This window comes from Syngnathus floridae, unplaced genomic scaffold (assembly GCF_059516105.1).
Source record: "Syngnathus floridae isolate MCC-2025c unplaced genomic scaffold, RoL_Sflo_1.0 HiC_scaffold_60, whole genome shotgun sequence".
Classification (NCBI taxonomy): domain Eukaryota; kingdom Metazoa; phylum Chordata; class Actinopteri; order Syngnathiformes; family Syngnathidae; genus Syngnathus; species Syngnathus floridae.
In genome coordinates, this window is record NW_028284089.1 from 203,192 (window position 1) to 215,263 (window position 12,072).

The following is a 12,072-nucleotide window of genomic DNA, read 5'->3' on the forward strand; positions in this document are numbered from 1 at the left end:
CATGCCGCACTGAACAACATTATGCCGCACTGAACAACACCATGCCGCACTGAACAACACCATCCCGCACTGAACAACACCATGCCGCATTGAACAACACCATGCCGCACTGAACAACACCATCCTGCACTGAACAACACCATCCCGCACTAAACAACATTATGGCGCACTGGACAACATTATGCCGCACTGGACAACATTATGCCGCACTGAACAACACCATGCCGCACTGAACAACACCATGCCGCACTGAACAACACCATGCCGCACTGAACAACATTATGCCGCACTGAACAACACCATGCTGCACTGAACAACACCATGCCGCACTGAACAACACGATCCCGCATTGAACAACACCATCCTGCACTGAACAACACCATGCCGCACTGAACAACACCATGCCGCACTGAACAACACCATTCCGCACTGAACAACACCATGCCGCACTGAACAACACCATCCTGCACTGAACAACACCATCCCGCACTGAACAACACCATGCCGCATTAAACAACACCATGCTGCACTGAACAACACCATCTTGCACTGAACAACACCATGCCGCACTGAACAACACCATGCCGCACTGAACAACACCATGCCGCACTGAACAACATTATGCCGCACTGAACAACATTATGCCGCACTGAACAACATTATGTCGCACTGAACAACACCATGCCGCACTGAACAACACCATGCTGCACTGAACAACATTATGCCGCACTGAACAACACGATCCCGCATTGAACAACACCATCCCGCAGTGAACAACACCATGCCGCATTGAACAACACCATGCCGCACTGAACAACACCATGCTGCACTGAACAACATTATGCTGCACTGAACAACACGATCCTGCATTGAACAACACCATGCCGCACTGAACAACACCATCCTGCACTGAACAACACCATGCCGCACTGAACAACACCATGCCGCACTGAACAACATTATGCCGCACTGAAAAACACCATGCCGCACTGAACAACACCATCCCGCACTGAACAACACCATGCCGCATTGAACAACACCATGCCGCACTGAACAACACCATGCTGCACTGAACAACATTATGCTGCACTGAACAACACGATCCTGCATTGAACAACACCATGCCGCACTGAACAACACCATCCTGCACTGAACAACACCATCCTGCACTGAACAACACCACCCCGCACTGAACAACATGATCCCGCATTGAACAACACCATCCCGCACTGAACAACACCATGCCGCACTGAACAACACCATTCCGCACTGAACAACACCATGCCGCACTGAACAACACCATGCCGCACTGAACAACACCATGCCGCACTGAACAACACCATGCCGCACTGAACAACATTATGCCGCACTGAACAACACCATGCCGCACAGAACAACACCATCCCGCACTGAACAACACCATGCCGCATTGAACAACACCATGCCGCACTGAACAACACCATCCTGCACTGAACAACACCATCCCGCAGTAAACAACACCATGCCGCACTGAACAACATTATGGCAAACTGGACAACATTATGCCGCACTGAACAACACCATGCCGCACTGAACAACACCATGCCGCACTGAACAACACCATGCCGCACTGAACAACACCATGCCGCACTGAACAACATTATGCCGCACTGAACAACACCATGCCGCACTGAACAACACCATGCCGCACTGAACAACACGATCCCGCATCGAACAACACCATCCTGCACTGAACAACACCATGCCGCACTGAACAACACCATGCCGCACTGAACAACACCATTCCGCACTGAACAACACCATGCCGCACTGAACAACACCATCCTGCACTGAACAACACCATCCCGCACTGAACAACACCATGCCGCATTGAACAACACCATGCCGCACTGAACAACACCATCCTGCACTGAACAACACCATGCCGCACTGAACAACACCATGCCGCACTGAACAACACCATGCCGCACTGAACAACATTATGCCGCACTGAACAACATTATGCCGCACTAAACAACATTATGTCGCACTGAACAACACCATGCCGCACTGAACAACACCATGCTGCACTGAACAACATTATGCCGCACTGAACAACACGATCCCGCATTGAACAACACCATCCCGCAGTGAACAACACCATGCCGCATTGAACAACACCATGCCGCACTGAACAACACCATGCTGCACTGAACAACATTATGCTGCACTGAACAACACGATCCTGCATTGAACAACACCATGCCGCACTGAACAACACCATCCTGCACTGAACAACACCTTTCCACACTGAACAACACCATGCCGCACTGAACAACATTATGCCGCAGTGAACAACACCATGCCGCACTGAACAACACCATGCCGCACTGAACAACACCATGCCGCACTGAACAACACTATGCCGCAATGAACAACACCATCCCGCACTGAACAACACCATGCCGCATTGAACAACACCATGCCGCACTGAACAACACCATCCCGCACTGAACAACACCACCCCGCACTGAACAACACGATCCCGCATTGAACAACACCATCCCGGACTGAACAACACCATGCCGCACTGAACAACACCATTCCGCACTGAACAACACCATGCCGCACTGAACAACACCATGCCGCACTGAACAACACCATGCCGCACTGAACAACACCATGCCGCACTGAACAACATTATGCCGCACTGAACAACACCATGCCGCACTGAACAACACCATCCCGCACTGAACAACACCATGCCGCATTGAACAACACCATGCCGCACTGAACAACAACATCCTGCACTGAACAACACCATCCCGCACTGAACAACACCATGCCGCACTGAACAACATTATGGCGCACTGAACAACATTATGCCGCACTGAACAACACCATGCCGCACTGAACAACACCATGCCGCACTGAACAACACCATGCCGCACTGAACAACATTATGCCGCACTGAACAACACCATGCCGCACTGAACAACACCATGCCGCACTGAACAACACCATGCCGCACTGAACAACACCATGCCGCACTGAACAACACGACGTCGCACTGAACAACACGACGCCGCACAGAACAACACGACGCCGCACAGAATAACACAATACCGCACAGAACAACACAATACCGCACAAACAGTTTTAGATAATATTACGTCGCAGTCATGTGACGCGGACATGACGTCAATAGGCGGAACTCACGGCAAAATTATAATCCGTGGGCGTGGCTTGCAACAGGAAGTAGGAAAGCGGCAGTTCTGGCAAACAAGACACAGCGGTTAGTAACACGATGACTAACAAGGCAAATATTTTTGTTTTCAGCTTGCAACTTGACCGTCTAGAGCGTACAAGGTAATTACAACTGTTTTTTTTTAGCCCTGAAAAGCGAGGGAGTGTGGCGTTTGGGAGGAATGTCGAACTCGGCGTCTGCTTCCAGCCACAGACGCCAAATTTCGACGATTATTTCGACTGGTCAACGGTTGTAAATTATTGCGTTGACTAAAAACTTTATTTAACTCTACTCTTAACTTTGCCGTTTCAGATATGCGGGTATTACACCGCGGAAATGACGTCAATAGGCTGAACTCTCGCCAAAATTCAAATCTGTGGGCGCAATGGCCTTGAGCGAGACACCGGATACAAACACGACGATTATCAACAGAAATATCTTTATTTTCTGCTTGCAAGTGGACCGTCTAGAGCGTACACGGTAAGTACAACTCATTGTGTTTAAAAAGATTTACGTTTGTGTAGTTTGCGTTGCGTTGTATCTGTGAATGTTGGTTGAGGCTAAATGTTAATGTTTAATTTCATTCCTTTAGGTTCCACGGTGTTTGTTGGCTGTATGTTTTCCACTGCAAGAAGAGGCTCGTATCATTGACCAGCAGGAGCTACAATGGTGAGTACCCCTTTCGTCTTCCATTTATGTTAAACACTTCCTATTTCATGTCTAACAGTACTCGATTTAACAAATAACCATAAATAAATACAGTGTGGGCAGTCACGTTAACATATGTGATTATCCTGCCTAATATGTTTATCACAAATATGTCACTAATCACTAATATGTTTATTTGTTTATCACAACACCTTTGGACCTTCAGCAATCGATTATTTCCCTTCATCTACATAGAGACAGAACGATGGTGTCTTAAACATCTCATTCATTTCACCAAATAACTTCACGCAGGTGGATAACGGCCGTCTCGGTCACGCTATGTTGCGTGATGCAGTTTTGAAGAACCAAATGCATTTATTCAATGAATAAGTCAAGCTAGTTCTATGTTTATGATGTTGTAAGTTACGGTACCGATTGAAGTTGAGTTCGAAGCCAGTGGAAAACAGCGCTGCGTTTGTGCTCTCCAGGTACAAATGTTGTGATCTCTGACTGACGACCGGGCGAGACTCGAGTAAGAGATGTCCAAACGAGCTCCGGCAGGGCGGGCCAAGGCGGAGCGAACGGACGCCCTTCAGGCCGCCAATGACGAGCTGAGAACCAAACTGATGGACGTCCAGTTAGAACTTCAGCAGGAGAAGAACAAGGTGAAAACCTCAACAGACAGACACTGCCTGCCTCCCTGCCTGCCTCCCTGCCTGCCTCCCTGCCTGCCTCCCTCCCTCCCAGTTTTCCCGATGTAGATTAGACATGCGTGTGCCATGACTGTGTCAGCCTACATCAACAAATGCACCGAGGACGTCAGCACCACTAAGAATATCATCACCCGGGGCAACCAACGACCCTGGATGACTGAGGAGGTACGTCAAACGCTACGAGCGCGGAACTCTGCCTTCAAGTCTGGCGACAAGGAGACACTGAGGACAGCGAGAGCCAACTTGAACCGTGCCATCAGGATAGCGAAGCGAGACCGCAGTCGAAAATTTCAGGATCGTTTCCACGACGTCAAAAACATCAGGAGTATGTGGCAAGGCATACGGGCGATTACAGACTACAACTCACCCTCCCCCCCCCCGGTGGGTGTAGTTGATGCTGACTTTCTAAATGGTCTAAATAACTTCTTTGGGAGGTTCGAGGCACTAAACGGCACTCCAGCAGTTAAAACTGTCCCCCATCAGGAAGAGGAGGTACTCTGCCTTGACTCCGCCGATGTGTTGAAGACCCTGAGGAGAGTCAACCCCTGTAAGGCCCCTGGCCCCGACAACATTCCTGGGCGTGTGTTCAGGGAATGTGCAAGTCATCTGGCTGGGGTCATCACAGACATTTTTAACACCTCGCTGGGCCAAGCCACAGTGCCGGCGTGCTTTAAGACTGCCTCCATCATTCCGGTGCCGAAGAAACCTCAAATCACCTCATTTAATGATTACCGGCCTGTTGCACTGACTCCGGTTATGATGAAGTGCTTCGAAAGGCTGCTTAAAGGTCACATCGTTTCCAGACTCCCCCTATTATTTGACCCGTTCCAGTTTGCCGACCGGCAAAACCGCTCCACTCAGGACGCCATCTCCTCCGTTCTTCACCTGAGCCTGGCTCACCTGGAGGAGAAGAACACCCATGTGCGGAGGCTGTTCCTGGACTTCAGCTCAGCGTTTAACACCATCATCCCACAGCATCTGGTAGGAAAATTGGAACACCTGGGCTTCAACACCCCCCTTCGCAACTGGCTGCTAGACTTCCTCACCAACAGACCTCAGTCAGTCCGGGTCGGACAGAACACCTCTGATGTCATCACCCTCAGCACAGGCTCCCTTCAGGGCTGCGTCCTGAGCCCCCTGCTGTGCACCCTGATGACACACGACTGCGTCCTCAGGTTCACCACCAATCACATCGTGAAGTCAGCAGACGACACAACGGTGGTGGGGCTCATCAGAGACAACAACGACCTGGACTACAGAGAGGAGGTGGAGCAGCTGGTGGGCTGGTGCAGAGAAAACAGCCTGATCCTGAATGAGGAGAAGATGAAGGAGATCATCGTCGACTTCAGGAAAAAACAGCCTCACCACGCTCCACTGATCATCAACAGCTCAGCTGTGGAGGTGGTCAGCACCACCAAATTCCTGGGGGTCCACATCACAGAAGACCTCACCTGGACTATGAACACTACGGCACTGGTCAAGAGGGCACAGAAGCGCTTGTACTTCCTGCGGAGGATGAGGAGAGCCCACCTGCCCCCACCCATCATGAGGACGTTCTACAGGAGCACCATAGAGAGCATTCTGACAAGCTGTCTCTCTGTGTGGTGTGGAGGCTGCACCGCCTCCGATTGGAAGAACGTGAGGAGAGTGGTGAGGACAGCAGAGAGGATCATAGGGGCTCCTCTTCCCTCCATTCAGGACATTTCATCTCAGCGCTGCATGTCCCGTGCCCGTAACATCATCAATGACCCATCACACCCCCACCATGGACTGTTCTCCCTGCTGCCCTCTGGGAAGAGGTTTGCAGCATCCGCTGCAGGTCCACCAGGTTCTGCAACAGCTTTTTCCCTGCTGTCATCAGACTGTTGAACACTAGAACTGTTGAGCTCTAAACTGAACTCTGCATCACACATTCACAGAACTGTACTTTATGACACTACGGACCTCTATCTTGCACTATCTCGCACTACCAACTTTACTGAACTTGTATAAACCCTTTAAATAGAAGTTTAATACATGGTTTAGCATTCCTCTGCACACTCTTGAATACTGTTTTGCCTACTTGCACTATTGCATAATTATCACTGCTGCACTTTATACTTATTTTTAATATATATATATATATATTATATATGTATATATATATATTTTCATAGGATATGTTACTTCTATTCAACTGCAATATCACTACTTTGTTGTAAGACGTATGCAACGGAATTTCGTTTTGTATGCACCATGTGCAGACAAGATGACAATAAAGTTTGTCTAAGTCTAAGTCATGTCAGGTCAGCTGTCTGGAGAGAGAGAGAAGTCAGGACCTGCGGGCGGAGCACCACCGTGCCACCGCCGCCATGACGGAACTCAAAAGCAAACTCCATGAGGAGAAGCAGAAAGAGTTAGCCATTACCAGGGAGACATTACTGCGGCAGCATGAAATGGAGCTGATGAGAGTGATCAAAATCAAAGATGGAGAGATCCAGCGACTGAATGCCTTGGTCCTCAGCCTGAGGGACGGCTCCATGGACAAGGTGATCCGCTCTATCCGTGTCTGACTATCCGCACGCCACGTCGGGCTTCGATGCGGCCGCTACCGTATTGTGTAGCTTGTCCCCAGTAAGCGTCGCGGCGCTCCGTTGCGGTCTCAACGGCCCGGTGTGGCGCAATGTCTGCTCAGGTGAGGAGGGGGGGCGCTTTGCTGGCGGAGGTGGAGGAGACGCGGCGGTGTCGGGAGACCGAGCGGTGTCGCCTCCACCAGGAGCGCGGAAGAAGCCCTGGCAGCGGCCCAGCAGGCCTGGCAGTCCCGAGCGGCCGAGCTCCGATCGGCTCATCACCAGCATCGGGAGGAGCTGAGCCGAACCAAGAGAGACTGCGAGAGGGAGATCCGCCGACTGGTAGGACTGATCAGATGCGCGGTGCGTGGCTATGTTCCCAATTTCGTTGTATACCTGCAGTGCAATGACACCTAAGGCATTCTATTCTATTCTATTTCACAAGAAGAAAATGTCCGGTTGCTCGCTTCGCTTTTGTCACAGCAAAGGTGTTCTAGTCGATTCCAGAAAAAAATTGGCCGGTTGCTCTCTTTGTTTTTGTCACAATTCTGGCAAATGAGTTTGCCCGCCTGCCTGAGCGCTCCCCGTTTGTACATCCAGACGGATGAGATCAAGCTGAAAGACAGAGCGGTTAGTGTTTTGGATGAAGCCCTGGGGCCGGCCACGTCCACCGCCTTCAGCTGCAGACTCAGGCTGCCGAGCAGCAGATCGCTGCCCTGAGGGATTCCCAAAGGGCGGGCCTAAACTACCCTGGAAGTGGGGTCAACGCCGCTACTAGCAATCCTCTTCATTGCGTAAGCCACCTCATCACACACTTGCAGTACGCATGACTTAGTTCGTTGCTGGAGGAAGGTAGCACAAAAACAGTTTTGAACTTTGAACGAGTGCTTGTGTGTGTGTGTTGCGGGGCGTTTTCAGTCTCAGGAGGATCGGGACACGCGACGGTTTCATCTGAAAATCGCTGAGCTCAGCGCAGTCATCAGGAAACTGGAGGATCGAAACGCCCTGCTTTCTGAAGAGCGCAATGAACTGGTAATTTATTGACGGCACGCTTGAAGGTTTGCGCTACGTTTGATGCGCGCCATCCAGCGAGGCACCCATTGCGCTTGCTTATTAGTTGAGCGGCGCGGCGAGTCGGTTGCCTGGTAGATGTCTTTTATTGGGAGCCAAAGCCACGATTCCGTTCAAACCGATGCAAAAGGAATGGATACGTTCTGGCCCGCGTGTTGTGCGTCTTTCACATCCCGCACTTCATGCTTGCAGCTAAAGCGACTGAGAGAAACAGAAAGCCAGTTTCTGCCACTCCTGTACAAAAACAAACGCCTGAGCAGGAAGAATGAAGAACTCTCGCTGGTGCTGTGTCGCCTTGAAAACAAAGTGCGCTTTGTCACCCAGGAGAACGAGGAGATGGCAAGCTTGGTAAGTCGACGCGGACAACGGCGGCGTGCCAACAGAGTCCACTGCATTTGTGTTCCACAGAGAAGGCCTAGTTCGCTCAATGACCTGGACCGCGGTTGCGGCCAGCAGGACGGTGAAATGGAGTTCCTTCAAGTTGTGGAGCAGCGGCACATCATCGACGACTTGTCCAAGGTCTTCAGGCAGGCGACTCGGTGCACGTACGGCAGCGCCGCGCTCGCTCGCTGTCGCCAGGAAACCTTTTCCGTCCAAAGCTTGGCCGGCGGCCGCCATCCAAAAAATTGGCCCCTTAAATTCCGACCTTTCAAGCAGGAGCATTGTGCGCACGCGTTTGAACACGCTTTAGACTTGTTTTGCCGTTTTCAGCAGCTCAAAGCTCCCGTTTTGTCAGCGCCTTTGCCACTCGCTGTGCGCTGAAAACGACGGACTTGCCCGGCTGCTCAGCCCGTCAACCATGAGCCGCGAGCGCGACGTCATTGTCCGTAGGCAGCTAGTGGCAAAATGCACCCTGTTAGAGTTGCGCTCGCTCCAACTTATTTTGCAAGAACCACACGGGAGACAAGTAAGTTCTTTTGGACACCTGCAGGTGGAGAGTCCATCCGTTGTACGAATGAAGTCTGACTCTCGGCTCCTGCACGAGCATTTTAATTAAGAGAAACAGGGTGGGTGTAAGAGTGGATTGAATAGAGGAAGCCCTTGACCTCTAGTCAAAACATAGCAAGGGGTGTTTTACGACTTTGTGTAGGAAGGGATAAGCGATAGGGATAAATAAGGGATAAATAATATTATTTATTACAGGTCGCAGTCAAAGTCAAAGCAACACAATGATACGATAAAGATAATCTGGAAAACCCTGACACACCCTGTAGTTGTCACTTTTGGAAAAGACGAGCGTCCCTCCAATCATCGCCGGTGACGTGTTTTTCAGGCTCTGGAGACAGGAGCTCATGTCAGAAATGTCATTGTGAGTCGCGTTTGTTTCTGCGCCGGAGCCGTTCGTTCCCTTTGCATCCAAAGAATCTCAAAGGCGGATTATTTGTGTCGACAGGAGAGAGATTTGCTGCTACGATACCGACGTCGAGAATCTCTGAGGAGGAACAAAGCGTGAGGTCCTGCAAGGTGAGTCTGTTTGTTTGCGGCTGCTTGGTGTTGCGCAAGATGAAATGGCCTTTTTCTCGCTATCGTTCCTCTCGTCGATTCATCGTGAGGTGTCGCTTCAGTTTGTTCAGAGAGATGTTTGCTTCCGCGCCCGCAGGTCATCGAAACATTTTACGGCTACGACGAAGACGTGTTGGTGGACTCGGACGGATCGTCCTTGTCTTTTCACACCGACAGAACCCCCGACACGGAACCCGAAGAGGTAGCCCGCCATTTCTGCCAGCGTATTGGCACCAAACATTCCTCTTCAGCCTGGAATCGGACTCGTCTTTGCGTCGCGGGTGCTTTGTCGCCGGTCTGACTGATTCTGGTACTAGTGCTGTGTTGCATTGGTGTGTGCATGAAGAGGCGGAGCTTCGCTACCGCCAGCTGACGCAAGAATATCAAGCGCTGCAACGAGCCTACGCTCTGCTAGCCCAGACCAGCGAAAGGGGACTACGACGCCGAGAAGGAGATCAAGGTGGCGCCCCTTCCCGCAACCCCCGGCCGGGTCGCAGCCTCCCCGTTCTCACCCAGCCTCGGGTGTTCTCTGGTCTGAAAGGAGGAGGAGGAGCCTCCCTCCTCCTCCTTTCAGACCAGAGAAAAGCTGATGGTAGAAATGGGTCACTATCAAAGCAGAGTAGCAGATCTGGAGTCAGCGCTGAAGCAACAAGGACAGGTAAGCTCATCAATGAGCACACCTTTTTCTCAGACAAAATAGCTACATTCTTCAGTCACTCATCCGTCTGGCATTACTGGACCAACCCCCCCCCCCCCCCCCCCGAACGTGGCTGGGAAAATGCGGAGAAAAGCAAATGTCATTTTCCAGTCAACCAAAGAATTTGTGGATGAAAATGACACAACATTCCAAAGCTGTCCACGCGTTTGTCTCTTCTAGAATGTCAAGTGGGTGGAGGAGAAGCAGCTGCTGCGTCAGAGCAATCAGCAGTTGGCCGAAAAGGTGACGGAAAGAAAGGCGCTGGGCGGAGTCGCTTGGCGTCACACCTGTCGGGAAGCCCCGCAGATGAGGTCTGACTGTCTTTTCAGGTCAGGCGGATGGAGGCGGAAGAAGCGCGTCTGAAAGAGCACATCCAGGATATCCGAGACCAAAACGAACTGCTTGAGTTCCGCATCCTGGAGCTGGAGGTGGGAAGACTCGCACAAGCGTGTTGAGGCCAGAGATGTGACGGACGGACGGACGGACGGACGGATGCATGCCTCTGCCTTTCAGGAGAGGGAGTGGCGCTCCCCCGTCTTGAAGTTTCTGCAAGTCCGTTTCCCAGACGGCCTCAGCCCTTTGCAGATCTACTGCGAGGCCGAGGGCGTGAGCGTACGTAAGGCGTCCCTCGCAACCCTAACCTTAACCCGAGGTCCCAGAACACCTTACATTGCTCCTTGCGCCTTTCCCCCGGACATCGTCATCAGTGATCTGATGAAGAAGCTGGACATCCTGGGCTATAACGCCGTAAGTGTATGTCGAACTCCTTATGTTCGCACTCCACGAGACTCGGCGGCTCAAATGTGACTTTTGGAAGGCTTTGCGCTGAAAGAAGCTTGTTGACGCTGTGCCTTTGGGCTCTTGCAGAATCTCACCAACGAGGAGCAGGTGGTCGTGATTCACGCCAGGACCCTTCTCACCCTAGCCGAGAAGGTAACGCGCACGTCCACGCACGCTCTCGCATTCTGCTTATGTGACAGCAGCCTTTCCTCAGTGGTTAGAATACATCAAAGTGACCAAGTCAGCACTTCAACAGAAGATGTTGGACATTGAAAGTGAGAAGGTAGACAGACACGCGACATCAGCCAAGGGGAACTCCGGCAATGTGCCCCAACAATTCTGACCTTGAGCTGTGCTAGGATATGTTCTGCAAGCAGAAGGGCTACCTGGATGAAGAGTTGGACTTCAGGAAGTGTTCCATGGACCAGGCTCATAAGGTAAGCCGCCCTCAAATCTCCCGCCGGACCACTGATGGACGAGGATTGCGGCCCAGAGGATCCTGGAGCTGGAGGCCATGTTGTACGAGGCGCTACCGCAGCGGGACTGCCCCGCCACGGACGGCGAAAAAGCCAGCCACGCTGGCGTGAATGACGTGCTGACGGCAGATCAGAGAGAAGAGCTTAGGAGCGCCGTGGACCAATGGAAGCGAGCCCTGATGTGCGAGTTGAGGGAGCGCGACGCTTGCATCCTCCAAGAGAGAATGGATCTGCTGCACAGCGCGCAACAGGTAAGGGCCCAAAGCCAGCCCGGCACTTACTTGCACGCTTACTGGCTTTTGAATGCCACTTTCCATTTGTCCGTCCTAGAGGAACAAAGAGCTGAAAGAATTCATCGAAGCTCAGAAGAGACAAATCAAACAATTGGAGGAGAAGTTTCTGTTTCTCT